Source organism: Talpa occidentalis, unplaced genomic scaffold, assembly GCF_014898055.3.
Source record: "Talpa occidentalis isolate TD23 unplaced genomic scaffold, MPIMG_talOcc4v2.1 talOcc4.8, whole genome shotgun sequence".
NCBI lineage: Eukaryota > Metazoa > Chordata > Mammalia > Eulipotyphla > Talpidae > Talpa > Talpa occidentalis.
This window is the reverse complement of record NW_023605194.1, coordinates 88823984-88836533: the sequence shown is the minus strand read 5'-3', so window position 1 is coordinate 88836533 and position 12550 is coordinate 88823984. Positions and strand designations below refer to the sequence as shown.

The 12550-nt window shown below is 45.5% G+C and overlaps 1 long non-coding RNA gene across 2 annotated transcripts in view; it reads left to right on the top strand.

Annotated features, from left to right (window-relative positions):
- Positions 1 to 2161: 2161 nt before the first annotated feature.
- The window catches only part of LOC119233787 (uncharacterized), a 68366-nt gene continuing 57977 nt past the window's right edge, over positions 2162 to 12550 (top strand). For both annotated transcript variants that reach the window (XR_005122472.2, XR_005122471.2), the window contains exons 1-2: positions 2162 to 2428; positions 9488 to 9655. This is a non-coding gene — a long non-coding RNA (uncharacterized LOC119233787). The remainder of the gene's footprint in view (positions 2429 to 9487; positions 9656 to 12550) is intronic.

The following is a 12550-nucleotide window of genomic DNA, read 5'->3' as shown; positions in this document are numbered from 1 at the left end:
CTTTCACCTGTAACCAAAGGGACGCCTGAAAGAACATTGGGAGACAGAAATTGGAAATGAAATGAAAGAGGTAATACAGGAACCCACTGGCATCTTTATCTTCATTTAGGACACAGTTAGGTTGTAATCTTATTTGTCATGATTAAGATGCTTCTTTTGTTATATCACTGTGTGCTCTATGGGGTTTGAAGACAGTATTTGACCTTGGCAGGAAGGGCGTACAATTATCTCAACATCTTTTCAGTGTTGAGATGATGGCTTTTTTTTTTTTTTTTAAAGATTTATTTATTTATTTATACAAGCACTGGGTATAGTCAGAAACGCGGGAGGGTGAGAGGATTCGCCAGAGCCAGAGTGGGGAGCAGAACAGGCAGACTGATGAAATACACTGCTGAGGGGAGCAGTGGGCATGGCAGGAGAGGTCTGCGCGCCATGTGGGACCCTCGCCCGGTGGCCAGGTGGCCGGGGATCGAACCGGTGCTGCAGAGGCTGCAGGCAGCTTCGCAACCCAGCGCTCAACCGTTGCGCCCCAGAGAGGCCCGAGATGATGGCTTTTTATAGATCTTTACCATTTAACTAATCATGTAGCGCCCCCATGTAGTGCTCTTATAGATGCTATGAATTGTCTCAGATATTTAAAAAAGTCCAGATTCTTTCTCATCTGCTACAGGCTCTTTGGTAGATCTTGAATGAAGTGATGGTTGGATAGATGAATGTTTAACAAGGTGTTCAGGTGATTTCTATTATCAAAATAGTTTGAGAAACAGTAAACTAAAATTGGTTATGTGCTTTTTCCTTACATTGGCTGCTGGGGAGCTCAACAGGCTAATTTTTAAAAAGTGTTTAGACTGCATCACATGCAATTTTTGATTCTATTATTAGTCTTGACTTCATTTATCTTTTATCCTTATTTTCTTTTTCTCCCACGTTTCCTCAAAGAATAAAATCTTATTGTGCTATTATTTTTTTAAAACCTCAATTCTTAAGATATTAAGTTCCATCTTGAATTCTTTTTGGAAAGATGTAGAATATGTCAGAGAGGATTATGGCAGGAAACAGAAGACACTCTCACTAGATAGTTGAGGTAACTTTTTCAAGAAGGTCTTTGTCTGGAGGTGAGGACAGGTTTCAGGGGATCAATGACAGATTTGGCTAATCTAATAACAGCTGGGACACCATTGTCCTCCTAGGTCTAAGGTGTGGTAGAGGGAGGGAGGGGAAGTGTTAGTTTCCCAGGGTTACTGTCACAAATCACAGTGCGGTGACTTAAACAGCAGAAATTTCTTTTCTTTTTTTTTTTTGAAGTTTTTTTTTTTTTTAAAGATTTATTTATTTATTTATATATGCATTGGGTACAGTCAGAAGCACGGGAGGGGGAGGGTGAGAGAATTCACCAGAGCCAGAGCAGGGAACAGAACAGGCAGACTTGACGAAATACACTGCTGAAGGGAGCAGCGGGCGGCAGGAGAGGTCTATCACGCCATGTGGGACCCTTGCCGGCAGCCGGGGATCCAACTGGCGCTGCAGAGGCTGTGGGTAGCTTTGCAGCCCAGTGCTCAACCGCTGTGCCACCAGGGAAGGCCCAGAAATTTATTTTCTTATAGCTATGGAGGCCAGATATCAAAAATATCTGCCAGATATCCAAAATAAGTCTCCTTGGGCTAAAGTCAAGTTGTTGGAAGGACTGGTTCTTTCTGTAGGCGCCAGGGGGACAATCAGTTCCTTGCCTCTGTCAGCTTCTGGGTTGCCAGCATCTCTTGGCTCATGTCTGTGGCCCACCAACCTCTACTCCTGTAGTCACAGAGCCTCTTCTTCTCTGTCCATTTCTCCATCTGCCTTCCTCTGACAAGCACATTTGTGGTTGCATTTCGTGTCCACCCAGATAATCCAGGATAATCTCCCTTCTCAAGACCGTAGTTATATCACATCTGTAAACTCCCTCTTGCCATATAAGGTCACAGTCACAGGTTCCAGGGAATAGCAACTAATTATTTTGGGGGACCATTATTTAGTCTCCCAAAGGAAGGATGGAGCTGTTGGAGCCTGGAGCTGGGGACAAGAGGACTGGGTATGGCCATGGATAGAGAGCACCAGCACTGTCATAATGGTGTCCTTTGTCCCCCCTTGCCAACCCTTTGCCCCCTCACCCTGGTCTCCTGCTAGTGCATCCTATCAGCTAAGGCAGGCAATGAGAGGAGGGAAGGCATCCTCTTGGATTTAGAGTGGGCAAAGCTTGGGACTATCTGGAGATGAACCCGAGTAACAGGGGCATAGAAATACCAGATCATCACTGCTGAGCTATGGGCAGCACCACGGTCCTGTTCCCTGAACCCTGCTACTCAGAGGGGTCTCCAGCTAGAGTGGGCTGCTCAGCTGACAGCCACATGCTCCTGCATTTTCATGGTGTCTTGGGTCTGGGCCCTCCCAGGTAAGAGGAGATAGTCTGGGAGATTTGAGGCCAAGTTTCAGTCCAGGTGTTGGAAATCTTTTTCTAGCCCCAGGGCCCTCATTTAAGGTAGAAAAGGGCTGTTTGGTTGACATTAAAGGGGCTGAGCAGTAATAGGATCCTGGGCATTCAGGAAACCAGGTTCTGAAATCAGCACCAGTGCTCTCTCATCAGAAGGTTCCAGTACCAGGAAATTATGCCGCTTATCTGGTCTTCAGGCACCCCATGCTGTTCTCAGACTTGCAGTGGAATGGTAAGCCCTTGCATTCCAGAGCTGCCATCTCCATACAGAAATTTAAAACCCAGCTTTGGCTCGGCGAGGGGTCTGACCCGGGTTATGGCAAGCCAGCCCAGGGGGCCACAGGTCTGGTGTCTACCCACAGCTCCAGCCTCAGCCCCAGCCCATGTTTCACAGCTTTTCCTCTCCTTTGTGAGTATCTTCTTCCCTCCTTTGCCCAGGTCCACCTATCCGGCCTGTCCTGCCTCTCCTCTGCCTCCATGTCTCTCCCAGTTGAGAAAAAACCAGCTGGGATTGACATCAGGTGTTTGGGAAGTTCCCATGTACAAATTCCTGCCTTCCAGTGATTGCCCTGATTTTTTTTTTAATTGACATTTGAAACTAAAGACAAAACCAGCTGCTTCTTGAGGGGGAAAAAAGCCAAACATGAAAAGAATCTGTCATATAACCCACTGCCCCCCAAAGCCCAAACCAATAAAACGAGTCTAACCAATAATTCAATCTCCCTGCCTTGTTCACTGTGACTAAATCCTGCAGAAGCGGCACAACAGGGACCCCTCATTGACGAGAAATTTATCATTACTGATTTTATTAGCTTTAATGTAGCCAACAGGGGGCTGCTGATAGTTTCAGTATTCTTTTTCCTGAGAGATATTTTCCCCTAAAGGACAAACGTTCGGGCATTTAATTGTCTTAAAACATGTCGTGTAGCTTGGTGGAATGACAAACTTTTTCAGATGCAAGCCCTGAGAAGGGCTTTTCTAGTTTATAATCGAATCAAGTTTGCTGCTTGATTCTTCCTTTTATAAATTTCTCAGGGCTTAGAAGCATATCTACCATAATTATTCTAATAATCCTCTAAAAGAGCCATTCATCTGTCATGGTTGAAAGCAATTTCTTTTTAGTGGAAATGCTTTAAAATGTCTTGTTTGGACAGAAAGGGCCATCCATTCTTCGGTAACTTAAGCAAGTTACTTGGAGTCAGGCAATTAGGTTAATGAGACAGTTGGCCTTTTGAAGTTCAATGGGAGCTGGAATGAGCTTACCGCTCCTCCAGAAGACATTAAATCAATTTGGTGTAAAAGGTAGCAGGACATCGTCCCCTCCTACAGTTTCAAGGAAAGATCATGCACACACAGATTTAGCTCCAAGCATGGAAATTTGATGGTGGGCCCCTTCCTTCAGCTTTCTGGCAACCGCCATGCTAGGGAGAAGCAACAGCTGCTGCGGCTATCACCGGGAAGGATGACAGGCCTGGATTAGGCCTGGTGTGGAGGCAGAAACTCTTGAGGGAGCAGCCCTAGGCCCAAGTTGCGGAGATCCATGGACACTTGGAATGCCCCGCACCAAAGCAGATGGAACGGCTGATAACTGAGTGGAGACAGTAGAGGTCCTTCCAGTGAGCGCGGCTGGCCTTGCCAAATGTCCGTCATGGAGGGGCCATTTCAGGGGGACCAGCCTGCCTTAGATGTTCATCAGAGACATTCACATGTTCTGTCGTTCACCCTTCAAAGGAAGGTGTCAAATGTCTTGATGAAATACCTCTTGTGCTTACAGACATGGGGATCAGCCGCCCCGGTGATAGATGACTCAGGGCGAATCCATACAGCGGGGGTCAGACTTGGTCAGACCCACCATCACAGGGCAGGACTCGTGATGTCAGCATTGGTCTGTGAGACAGAACCCAGTCAAGGCCATGGTCCATGTTTGAAGGCAGCCTTTGGGACTGTGTGCATTTGGGGGGTTGGGTGTGTGAGGACTGTGCATGGGGCTGAGGGCCTCAGGGCAATGGACGCCTGATGGACTGGACTCTGTGACAGCAACCAGCTCTTACCAGGTCCTCTACTGCTGCAGTGCAGCTACCACATGGGGCTGCTTGCATGCGAGAAGGAGCAGATTCACATAGTGATATCATTAGGCAAAGGACATAGCAAAGATAAGCGATCCAACAGCTTGGGAGGTGGCCCTGCAGAGGGGGGTAGCCTGGGTCACACTTAGCTGACAGGAAGGGTAAGGCCATTGGTGCTGTTCCTCAGACACGGCTGATTTTGAAGTCTGCAGCTGGGAGCAGCCACTATTCTGAGCTGGCTTTTCGGTTGCATGCCTGCTGCCTCTGCCCCCACCTAAGACCTTCCTGTGCTGCACAACAACCAGAGAACATGTTGATGGTGGGAGGCACCATCAACCGTCTCTGGACTTGGGGAGCTAGAAGACTTTCTTCCTGATTCTGATAGGCGGGAGATGGAGGTGGGACAGATGAAAACTGCATTCAGGAGTTTTATTGAAAACCACCGTAACCAAACTAGGCTCTCTGCCTTGGGGGGATCTCCTATTGCTGTCACTGGGTTGTGACTAAGAAGACAACGATCACAATGACCAAGAGCGGGAAGCCACCTTAGCTGCCATTGGCAGAGGACCGGATAAAGAGGATGTGCTCCCTGGCAGACCCAGTGGACTGCTACTCAGCTATGAAAAAGAGTGAAATCCTGCTGTTTGCAAAGACCTGGGTGGATGCGAGGAGGTGATACTAAGTGGAACAAGTCAGGCCGAGAAAGCCAAACACTATAATTTCACTCACATGGAGTCGATAAAGAAACACCACAGGTGAACAGACATAGCAAGACAAAACAAACTGTCAGACCAAGTGGTCACCAGTAGGGGAGGGGGCGAGGGGTGGGTGATTTGGATGGAAGGAGTCAACTGTGCCATGATGGTGTGAACCAGACTCCCCGTGACAAGCATAAGTTACGCATGTGTTGACTTGTAAGTCCGTAACTGAATCCTATATCATGTTATAAACCCACATCACTTCAATTAAAAAAAAAAAAAAGACAGCTGTGCTGAGGAAGAGAAAGCAACTTTGGCAGCGGGTGCCAGCGATGCCTGGGCCATGCACAGTAGTTGGCTGGTGCTGCCTGCCTTCTGTGCTTGGAAACTCATCTCTCCCTGGTTCCAGCCCTCCAACTCCATCCTTCCCACTCCAGGACTATCCAGAAGTTTCTTGGTACCTGATATCACCTGGAAATGTATAGGGTGCTTGGCAGTGTCCTGTATGATTGTCTAGGGTGCTGAACTCTGGGTCCTCTGGGGTTTGTTCTTCCTACTGGAGCCCTTCATGCTTGGAGTTGGGAGATCAGGGTGAGCTCTCTCATCATTTCAGAAAATTGAGTCTATGAGACAATTGTGGCTAGCCCTGGTCTGTCCTGTCTAGTCTTGGGATTAATTTTATATTTATAGTACAGAATGGGATGGGAGGCAGGGTAACTTGGATCCCCGAAAACCTAGGTGAGATGCGTGCCCAGGACAGGTGGGGATGGACTGATTGCCAGTACATGCCAGGACCAAGGGCATATCAGAGTCCAAGGTGAGGGCAGCTGGGATGGCACTCAAAATATAGTGACCCTGATTCCTTCATTTCCAGGGTTTCCAAACCACTCGATGGGTTTTTTACTTCAACTTAAATCTTTATCATGGACCTTTCATGTGCCAAGCATTCTACAAGCTAAGGCAACTTGCTGCCTTCATGAAACTGAGAGTCAAACTTGCAGGCAGAAGAATAAGAGATGATGATGTGAAGCAACAATACATATTTAGAGCAGGCCTTCAGGAAGAAGCCATATTTCATCAGGAACCTGATAGTGTTTTTCAAGTAGAAGAAGAATCTTCAAAGATCTAGACAAAAGAGCAGGCCTGGCACAATCCAGAACATGTGTGGCCAGAATGGTGAGGAAGGAGTGCAGAGCAGAAAGCTGGGGTAGAACTTTGCTGACTGTGCAACCTCCCCTCCCTATCAGGTGGGAAAGTCAACAGTGATGTAAGGAGTGTCTTCCAGACACTGGCTCTGTGTTCAGCAATGTGTGAACACCAAGAAGGCAAGACAGGACTGCTGTCCTCAAGCAGCTCCCCCTGCCCATGGTCGCTGTGTTTAAGAAGGAACATGCTTCCAGCCCCTTCTCCCAGAATTGTCTGACATGGCGGCTTCCAACACCTGGCCTTGAAAGCAAGTCTGGATGAAAGGGAGGACACCCCCAAGTTAAGGCTGCTCTGTAGAATGCAGTAACTGGTTGTTCCAGGAGATGTGTAATGAAATGGGGGTGATTTAAACCCAGCCACCCATGTCACCTCTTCTTCTGTGATCAAAGAGGCCTGCGAGCTCAACAAGCTGGGCTGGGTTACCAGTTCCAGCTGACATCATTTGCCACTAAGGCCTCTAAGACCTTTCTCTTTTCCTTCCAAGATCTCTCCCTAACCTACCCCCACCCCACCCACTTTTACACAGGAAATCACTCTTCCTTCTTTCCGACCAGACCATATCCTTTTTCTTTTTTTACCTTTACATTTCAAAATAAGGTGTGCTTCTTCCAGGAAGTTTGCCCTGATTAATCCTCCTTGTCATCCTGGCATCTCAAGTGGTTTCTATGCCACAGACAGCTAAGTAGGGCGCGTTCAGTCATTTCTGAACTCTGGTTTTTCTGTTTTCTGAGTGAGGTTAGATTTTTCACCTTTGCTACTGCTTATGCAGTTTTGAAGCCCGTACACCAGGTGGTGGTAGTTTCCTCCTACTCTGATGATATTTTCTGATGAATTAGCAGAGGAGGAAAATGGAAGGGGAGAAGTAGCTATTAACTGAGTACCTACTATGTGCCTGACCTTCGTACAATGGCTAATTTAACTATAAGAAATAACCTACAAGAGGTAAATATTACTGAAAATTCAGTTAAGGAAACTGAATTTGGGAAGAGGTCAAGCAGCTTCCCCAAACTCACACCCTCCTTTAGGCACCTCTGGTCTTGGCTCCTAGGTCTGGGTTCTCTGGACTTGTGTCTCAGAGAGACAAGCAGATCTTCTGTTTGATTGTGAAAACTAGAATGAAATCAACCAGCATCAGAGTCACTATTCTAGCCACACCTCTGGGATCAATTAGTATCTTTCTTAATAATTCTTATAGTGTAATAAATCAGACAATATGGGGTGGGGGGAGCTGCCTTTGACAGTTTGTCTCAGATCTGGCCATTGCTTTCCTGCTCCATCATGCCAGCTGGAATGGTTTGATAAGATCTCTAGGAAGAGCACATGTGTGACTGAGTCTTGGAGGAGCCCTGAGAGGTCAAATCAGGACCTAACTCAGAAGTGAAGTTTTAGAGATTTCAGGGGGTCCGAGACAGTGGGAGGCTGGGAGCTGGGATGGGAGAACTGGTGAGCATTCTAGGTCCATGGGGCAAATCAAAGGTCTCAGGATTCACCTTCTAAGCAGAGGATAGAACTCCCCAAGGTCAAGGAGGAGATTCCAGGGGAGCCAGCAGGGCAAGAGTAACACAATAGATCCTTCAGAGCTGGAGGGATGTCACTTCACATCGGGGTGCAAGTGGGTGAGGGTTGCTGTGTGTGGAATGGGCTCAGTCAGCACTGGGGGTGCTCAGAATGTCTGGGGCAGAGAAAGGAGGGCTGGCAGGAGTGCAGGGAACAGGGGGAAGGAGCAAGGCACTGTGCTGTTTTCCTCCTATGTTAATGACTTCTTCCCTTTACCTGCCAGATAAAAAGCAGAAGCAGGAAAAATAAAGCTAAGTATCTAGTATCCCAGAGTGTAAATTCTCCCAACCATGTTCTATGAAATTTCTGAACTTGTCACTGATTTGCAATATCATATTTGCTTGGGGGGAGAAATCCCATCTCCAGTGATGGGAGACCTGGGAGCTCTGAGACTTGGGTCCTAGACTCAGTGGTAACTGGAGTTTTTCTTGAAATACATCTCTTCTTTCCTCTGAACTTCAGTTCCCCCAGCTGTGAAATGGGGGACTTGGAATAAAGGTTGTTTCCCCTCTTCTATGCTCTGGCTGTTTAGTTGGCAGTGGTATGACTTTCAATTTATTCAGCAAATAGGGAGATGGGCCACCATCAGGCCCTGCCTTTTCTGGATTGATCATGTGGTGCTTTCATAATCAAAACAAGCCACTTGCTTCACTGTTAGAGACAATTTTCTGGGTATTCTGACTAGATGATCTTATCTGCCCCCTTGAGTTCATGAACAAATGATGTTGCTGCTCTTGTGAGCACTTTCCTCATGTCTTTGGTCCTTTCCAGACCAGGGAGCTTATGCATGCATGCATATGTGCATGCACATGTGTGAATGCACACACATGTATTATGTATACTGTGCACATATGAATGTCTGTATGCAGTCGAATGCTCTACCACTGAGCATATCCCCATATAACTGTCTATAGTCTATATACATAAGCATGTGCATGCATGTCATATGCATATATGCATGTAGGTGTGCAGACATATGAATAGGCATTTATGTGTCTAAGTCATGCATCAAGTAATGATGGGGATTCGTTTCTAGAAATGCATCATTTAGCAGCTTTGCTGTATGAATGTCACAGGGGGTACTTACACAAATCAGGTGGTCAGCCAGGGATACAGCTAGGCCATGTGCCACAGCCTGTGTCCGGCTACACACCTGTTCAGCATGTTGCTGTTCCGAATGCTGCTGGCGATTACTACAGTGCTATGTGCAAGTCTAAACATACAAGTCAAAGACAAGGTACAGTAAAGAGGATTTTGACTCTACTGTAATCTATGGGGTCTGTCATTGACTGAAACATTGTCATGTGACCCAAGACTACATGTCCATATGCATGTGTAGATGTATGCACGCAGATGTATGTAGAATGTCTACATCCATTCATTCACTCATTCATTTACTTTTGCAGTTACAATCTCCATCTTGCAGCAGTAATATCTAATTCTACTTTCTTTGGTTATTTAGCTGTGAGTTTCTATTTTCTGCTTTTTCACAGGGCTGACTGAGGGTCCTGGTGAGGAGCAGCTGCCTCCCTGGAGTGGAGTGGGGCAGTGCTGACCAACTTGGGCCTCTGGACAGGTGCTGAGGGAAGAGGGTGAATCCGATGTGGTGCGCCGGACCCATGCAGGTGATGGACTGAGCAGACCGCTGCCCGGCTCCAGCAGTAAGTGCTGGGGTTTGCGAAGCGCCAGGCATGTGCGTGCCCCGGAGCACTGAGCAGTGAATCGTTGGGTGTGGTGAAGCAGGCAGGATGATCACGGCTTCTCGGAGGCGCCGTGGGCCCTGGGTCTCAGGGAATGCTGTCCTGGCTGTCCACGTGGCCTGTGTGTAGCTGAGGAGCAGAGTGGGGGAGTCCTCAGAGCAGCAGTGCTCGGCGTGGGGCTGGGCAGTGGCCCTAACAGGTGATAAGACCCGGTCTCCCAGGGTCACTGTGCCTGGAGCCGTGCAGAGGGGCACAGTCAGAGGTCCGCACTGCATGCTTCGTCTTTTACATATGTCCGGGGGAGGGTGTTACTGTGTGCAGGGAAACCAGGATTCGAAGTCCTTATATCCTCCCTTGGACAGATCGCCTGGACACTCTGGGCCCTTGTTGTCCATCCCTCCGTTGTACAGTCACACTGAACGGAGACCATGTAAGGGACTCCGGATATGGAAACTTTGCTTTTTTTCATTAACAGAATATGTTCAAAAAAGCTTACCATGGGTGCATGCTCATTTTTGGGTTTTGTGCTCTTTGTGAGTTGCTAGCACTGAGGAGCGACAAAGGACTGATGTGCTGTGGCCTGAAAGATTGTGATGATTTTTCCATGCAATTCATGTAATTCACAGAAAAATTTAGAAACTTTAGAATAGACCAAAAAAAATTATTTTTCCCTTGATACTGTTACCTTAACTTCCATCTTCCTGGAAGTTATAAGCATTTTATAAGCATGTACTATTTCATGATTTGCTTTCTTTGTTTCACTTGCTTCTCTGAATAAATGTGAGGAAGAACCTTTTCCTGTAACAATATTTGCTCTGTAACAATGCTGAACAGGTTTTTATTTCATATATTTTTAGGTTCATTAAGTTTAATTTTTAATGCTCCAATAAGCATTTTTATGAGTAGCTTTGGATTCATCCTTAGAAGCATTTCCTTTGGATAAATTTGTAATATTTGGATTATTATGCAAAGTTTTCTTATTTTTTTTTTCTGTGAATTTTCACTTTCTGATACCAAGAGGAACTTATGAGGAGCAAAATTTTCTGATCTTTTCAAACCCTTGATATTATAATGAAAAAAACTTTGTCACTATGCTACCTAAAAAATGGCAAAAAGATCTTATTTTAACTTGATCGTCTTTTGCTACCAGTGAGGTTCTGTATTTTAAATTTTTATATTTCAATATATTTATTGATGGTATTTTTTACATAGGCAATTTTAAGTTAGCATCTTCTGCACATTTTTACAGAAGTGTTTTATTTCTTTCCTGATTACTTGTGAAGTTCCTATGTAGTTTAAGTATTAACTCTTTGTATGCAAATACTTTTTCCAGTTCTATTTCTCTTTTAATTTTGATTATGGTTTTATTTTACATTCAGAAGATTTTTATGATTTTTTACATTTAGTACATATTTATGTAGTCAAGCATTTTTATTTTTTAATTTATTTCCTTATAAAATTCTTCCAAAGCTGACATTTACATAGATATTTGTGAACATGGTCTTTAGATACTTTTATGGATTCAGTAATCATTTACCTTGTAATATAGTGATTTGTCATTCACCAGGAATTAATTTTGGTGTGTTTTATCAGGGATTTTAGTTTTTTTCAAATAATTATTGAATAATTCTCATTTTTAAAAAAAATTTTAAAAGATTTATTTATTTATTTATACAAGCACTGGGTACAGTCAGAAGCGCGGGAGGGTGAGAGAATTCACCAGAGCCAGAGCGGGGAGCAGAGCAAGAAGAAGGACCGAAGTACACTGCTGAGGGGAGCAGCGGGTGGCAGGAGAGGTCTGCGTGCCATGTGGGACCCTCGCCGGTGGCCGGGGATTGAACCAGCACTGCAGAGGCTGTGGGCAGCTTCGCAGCCCCAGTGCTCAACTGCTGCGCCACAGGGGAGGCCCAATTCTCATTTTCTTGATGGAAAACATCAAGGCAATTCTATTCTTAAATAGGAAAAATACCTTCACTGCAGTCATGCATCAGTAACACGATCAGCTTTATGTTTTAAGTTGTCACGGTACATGGAAACAGTTGAAATAATTAGTAAAGTTCTGTGAAAAGAGGCAGAATAAATGATGGTAACAGCAGTAGTAATGTAGAACCAGGTGGTCATCAGCGAGTAAGAGCTCCAGAGTTTTACTTCTTGGTTTTTTGCTTAATGGGCTCATCACACTAAGGTTTGTCTGTTAGGAGTACATTTTTATTCTTCTTTCTGGCAAATGTTTGTTAAGTAACTATTTCAGGACCAGATTCTGAGTAGGACTTAAGTATCTGGTCTCAGTGCTGAAGTTTCTCATGATCTGACCAGGAGCATAGTAACTGGGAATGCTTTTAGCTCCCATGAACAAAAACACCTTAAACTAAAAATGGTGTAAATTACAAGTGTGGTGATGGGTCTACTAATGTTTGGTTAGTAACTTAAAGATAGATGTCAAGCTCCTGGGTTGTCATCTCTGATGTTCTTGGCTATCTTCCTCATTGTTGCAAAAGGCTGCAGCTGCTCTTGTCCTGCTGCCTTCACCTGTGTATGCTGCAAACCAGGGCAAATGAGCCGCATGGGCAAAGGCTTTCTCCCTTGGGGTACCTCCCTCAGGGTAACTCCCTCTAATCGTGGAGGCAAATCTCCCAGAAATCCTCTAGCTAGCATACTTCTCTTTCATCCCATGGGCCAGAAATGGACCACCTACCCATTCTTGGACCAGACTGGGTCCACTTCTAGAGACCAGTGCTCCTCTGGTCAGTATCAGACAGAATTCTGGTTCTATGAGTAAGGAAAGGGGACAATAACTTTTGAATAGTGTCTACCATAGAGGGCTATTCACTTATACAAATATGCATATAGTATTTC